Source organism: Mauremys mutica, chromosome 2, assembly GCF_020497125.1.
Source record: "Mauremys mutica isolate MM-2020 ecotype Southern chromosome 2, ASM2049712v1, whole genome shotgun sequence".
NCBI classification, from domain to species: Eukaryota; Metazoa; Chordata; order Testudines; family Geoemydidae; genus Mauremys; species Mauremys mutica.
Genome location: NC_059073.1, coordinates 128886228 through 128891964, shown reverse-complemented (window position 1 = coordinate 128891964; position 5737 = coordinate 128886228).

Below are 5737 nucleotides of genomic sequence, written 5' to 3'. Positions count from 1 at the left end.
ACATTGAAGGTGCCATTTTCTATCTAAACATTGAAGTTCTAGTGCTACGAATATTCCTACGTGTTCTGAGGAAAAGTAGGCAACAAAGAAACTTGTGGAAAATGAAAGCATTGTAGTATATGAAAGAATACTGTACTGAGGGTTTGACCCTTATTAGAAATAGCTAGTGGGATTATTTGAGTTCAGATTTATGAATGAGTTAAGGGATATCTTACAAACTGTAGTGCATTTAGAATCTGTTCTATTGCAATACTGGCTTTTCCTACCCTAAAGGGAAAAAGGGGCTACCATTTCATATCTCTCACATAAGCACATTAGAAAACTTGTCTTTCTTGTGGGAGTCCTTAAGAGTTCCAGATTCCCACAAATGGAAGACTTTTTGTTTTAAATTGTTTAGGTAAGCACTTTTAGACCCCCTACCCTACCCTCATCACGCTGGTATATCTGATACTGAACTCTGACCTGGATTTAATCTCTCTATATATACCGTAGTAAGTTTTCCATTGTACTCTGGCAAGAGGCCTCACAATCCCTTGTACAACTTTCTACAAAGCAAGCAACAGAGGAGATGAGACTGTTTCTTGCTTTGCTGCTGATCAGTTTTTGATGAGGGAGCTACTTCCTAATCCCTCAAAGACCTCAGCAGACCAAGAGTCCTCTACAGAGAGGTCATCTGGGATACAAAAATATGGTTCAGCTTTTGAGTCTAACTCCTGTGTGTTTTTGCAAAGAGGTGGTTAGTATCAAAACAAAGGACATATCTCCTTGTGATTGCACTAATGATATGCTTGATCTGTTTCCTTAAAAATCTGAAATATATTCTCCCCAATACTTCCAGTAAATATGTGTTTATGAAACGACTGTGCATCCTTGTTACTGTGTCATTACTTTCTCTTAAGAGTTCTTTTCTTGCTAGGAGTCAGATTCAGCAATTCATCATTGTTCAGCAAAGCATTTATGCACAGGCTTAAGGATCTAAGCATATGGCTATAACTAACCAGAGCTTTGGGAAACAGAGATGGATTTAATTACATGCTTAAAGGTCTTGCTACACTGAGGACCTAAATGCTTCTAAACTTTAAGGGACACATTGGGAGGGAAGGGAGGGAAGTACTTGAGCAGAAGATAGCTGTTAGCTTGCAGTATCCCATGAGGGTGGTCAAATTGCTTCTTCACCACACAGATACAGTCTGTAACTACTGGCAGTTGGGAGGAGGTGCCAATTCACATTTTAGAAACAACCATATACTCATCATGTAACAGCTAGCACTGTCCCTGGGACTAGATATTGGCATAGTTGTGTTAATTCTAGGTGCCTGGCTCTAGCATGGGGGAAAAAAAAAAAGAATAAACTCCATAGTAATTTTCTTTCCTGAAAGTGTACGGAGCATCTTCCTAAATGGGGGAAAAATATCTGAATTGTATTTATGGTAACAGATTTGGTTGTTTAATAGGAATGATTTACAGCCAACATTGGACAGAAACACAACTTTCTGTAAACATTTAAAAAGAAAAATCTTAGTTTTTTCTGCACATATTGATGTGGCTTGAAAAATGAGAATTGTTTGAGTACTGGTGCTATCTCTTCTCCTATGAGCCCACTGTATTCAGAAGTATTGTTATTAACTGATGCCATTATGAAATAAATAGCCTGAGTACACCTTCTAAATAAGATGACAAATTTGGATTCTGGAGTTGCTGTTTTAAAACAAATAGGGGAGTGAGAGAGTGTGAAATTCTCTATTAGTGCAATTCTACTGAAGTTCTAAAACTTGCATAATCTGTGAAGTGCCAAATCTGCTTCTGCTCAAGCCGATGAGGCAACTCCACTGACTCAAGGGGGAACTGGATGTAACAGGGTTCACGACCCGCCCCTCTCCCCAGTAAGGCTCATAGAGGGTTATGCAACACCCATGTCTTTATTTACTTAAGGTTGTCCTACCACCAGTGTCCATCTATATACAAGCTTTACAGGATTAGTCACCTCCTTTATAGGCAGAGTCAGCCTTCAGCTAGGAGGTCTTCAGTTCCCTTCCTGGCTGCCCCCCTGCCTTCTGGCTCCCTCCCAGCCTTTATAGGCCTTGGCTTGTCAGGCCAGCAGATGTTGCCAATCCTTTTCCATCAGCCCCAATCTGTTTCCCCTCATTGGAGCTGACTGGCCAGAGGCTAATTAGGTGCTTTTGCACTAGCACCTTGCTACAATCCACTACCTTAGAACATGCAGTGGAAGGGATACAGGAGAGCTTAGGCAACTGGAAAGGAGAGGCTAACTGAGGCATCATGAGGGCCACTTGTCAGCTGAGTACATTCTCTTGCAGTGTGGAAACAAGATTTACTGTGGAAGAGTATACTCATATAAATTGTCCCCTTGTGCCACACCACCTCCTGTAATTTCCCCCAGTTGCACAGCAATCCCACAAGTGCCTCTACTCACAGCTTCCATCAGACAAGCATTCTGACGTTTCTCTCAACTACTGAGTTCTTCTATCAGACACAAGCATAGTAACCTAACCCCTTACCCATCTAGGACCCCTGCAAATTGCACGGCACACTGAGCATTGAGGAACTGTTCTGAATAGCTGTGAAAAATTTCTGAAAGCAAGAGGAATCTCTTTCCAATGTAACACGTTAATACTGTCTGGCAGCTTTCAGCAGTACTAATTATTAAAGATCAGTGAAGCCCAAGTGATTTGAAATCAAGCCTCAAAACATTTAAATGCATTTTAATTTAGGTCACAAATTAAAGGGTGGGAATTACTAAATCTTTCACTATGTAGAGGAATACAAGTTATGTAGTGCAGTATTCCACATTTCCTCCCAAGTGTAACATAAGCAATGAATTATGGTACATAATGGTTCATGCTGCTGCATACAACCATAGCTCTCCCACTGAGTGTGCTGAGGTCAGAGGACCATATCTGGACATGCAACTACAATTATGAATGTAAGCAATTCTGTCTCTTAGGTGAAGTTATGTCATACCTAATGTTACATATCACCAGCTTACTCCAAACTGTGAACTTGTTCATGCCCTTGGCTCATGTGTTAAATAACTGGCCCACTAGAATAACATTGATATTCTATTACTTTAAACATAGAAACAAAATAAGCCTCTTCTGAAAACTAGTTCTGTCATCTCCTCTACTCCCTTGCTTTCTATACCTGTTTTTAGCTGAACTGTATTGTGCCAATGCAGTGATTCATGTGGTTGCAGTGTGGGCTGGAATAGAATAGAATGTACTCTAGGGATGACAGTTCCCTTCCTAAAGCGTTTCCTGGTTTTCAGTACATTTTCAAAGCAATTTTGGATGTGTGGTTCCAAATTATGTAACTACTAGCTTAATAAAATCCATAGGCATCTATAGAAGAAACTATGTGGTTAATGTGCAGACCTGGAACCAGGGCCGGTGCAAGGATGTTTCGCGCCCTAGGCGAAACTTCCACCTTGCACCCTCCCCCGTCCCCGAGCCCCCAAGCACGCCATCACTGCGTCACTTTTCCCACCTCCCAGGCTTGTGGCGCCAATCAGCTTAGGCGCCACAAGCCTGGGAGGCGGGAGGAGGTGGGGCAGCGGTGAGCTGGGGCAGAGAGTTCCCCTGCGTGCCGCCCCCTCCCTCCTTACTTGCTGCAGGCGGCCCTCCCCGTGCTCCCCTGCCCCAGCTCCCTCCACCTAAATGCCAGCGGTGACCGGGGCGGCTGAAGATCCGGCCACCATGGTCGCTGCCGAAGAAAATGGCGCCCCCCAAATCCTAGCACCCTACGCGACCATCTAGGTCGCCTAAATGATTGCACCGGCCCTGCCTGGAACTCAAGCAAGAAAAGTTGAGTTAAAGTCCTAGCTCTGACTCTCTTTATCACTCCATGCCTCCATTTCTGAGCTATAAAATGGGGATAAAGTGTACTTTCTCACATCCTTTGTCTTGTTTATTTAGAACATAAGCTCTTCAGGACAGCGACTCTAAGTACATTCTGTGCAACCTCTAGAAAAATGGGGTTCTGCACTTGGTTGTGGCCTCTGTATGCTATTATAATACAAAAGAATAATAGTAATTTTTAGCATACTTTAACTAGTTTTGCTATAGCATTTTGTATAAATTAAAGTAGAGATGGGCCCAAACTGCAAAGCTTAGATACAGATTTCAAGTCTCCCCAAATCCCAAAGTGTTCAGATCAGACTTTGAATGACAAATATTGATCTTGTTGTTCTGTGGTAGTGTTTTTCTTTACCTGTTGAAATATATAAGCTCTCTGAAAGAATGTTTCATTACCATGCAAGTATAACTAGCCAATTTTAGATTAACTTTCATATAGATTAAAATATAGAACACACTGTTAAATTTCAAGATTTATGGAAATGATACATTTCATAAACAGTTAAAATATTGAATGTCACAACACATGGGGTTAGACCTAGACTTTTAGAAGTTACCGGGTCTTTGATGCCCAGTCTGAGATCTCATAAAGTGACCTAATTTTCAGAGGCTGGTATTAAGCATTTCCTGAAAATTGGGCCCCTTTATAGTTTGTAAATTGGGCACCCAAAGTCATTAGTCACTCTTGAAATCTTCGCCACAGAGGCAAAAAGAAAGTAAGACCCAAATGGGCTAAACTCTGTTCTTTTGTTCTGTGTAGTCTCTTCAATGCATTAGTTTAGGGCAGGATTTGGCATGGTGTATTTAACATAATCACATTTGGGGGCTCCGTTAGGTGAAATTTCATGATAACCAATTCTGTTCATTTCATTTTTGTTTGCTTAATTAATAAGCAGTTGTGTTTTTCATTATTCCTGGCACTAATTCAAAAGCACAAAATAATGACAGTTCAGTACTTTTTGGAATTAAGGACTGGACTAATGTTCTGTAAATCCTTAAACCGTGCAATAAATATACTATTGAATTAATCTGCATTGGTTAATTTCCCCTCCTTGTTTATTACTTTTATTATGTGCATGCCACTGATAGAAAGTTGTCTTGTTTTAATTGCTTTTTGCTTCATCGCTCCTTCAGAAGGACTGATAACCATAAGGAATCCACATCTATTTGCCTACTTAATATCAAGCTTCCTTGATTTACCAGTTTTGCCCTACAGATGACAAGCCTCTTAAAGAACTTTTTTTTTTTAAATCTCTTCTCATAATTGTTTTTACTTGGGTATGAACATGGGTTTTTTTACTTAGCCTTTTCTATATAGGATAGAAAAAATAATTTCAGGTACTTACTATTCTTTAACCTACATGTTGCTAATTATAAGGTAGGCCAAGCTGTTTTGTGTGAAATGAAAGTTCACATCTCACAGAAAATGTTATGTTTAGAGACGATCCTATGATCAGTATGAATCATGTATCTTTTGTTTTGTAACAGGGTGTATTACCCAATACTAATAACCAGATGCACCAAAGAGAAATAGAATATTCAACCAGGAACTGTGTGGGTGTAAGTGAGAAATGTAGCATTTATAGGAATAATGTAAAATTGGAGAGGCCACGCCCTTAAAAGTTTTCAGGCAAAAAATAAATTTCTTGGTGGGAGGGCTGCCGTGCCCACTCTGAGTGAGAAATGAATGAAGATACTAAAAGAACAAGCCTGAAGCTACTAGGATTTATAAGTAGAGCAGATGAAAATGTGTAAATAGGCTGACTAGCTTCAATTAGTAATTGGTCACCAGGTGTCCTGAGCCAGTTAAAAGGAGAGAGTAGACCAACACCTTAGAGAATTGTCCTTTGACTCAGAAAGTGAGC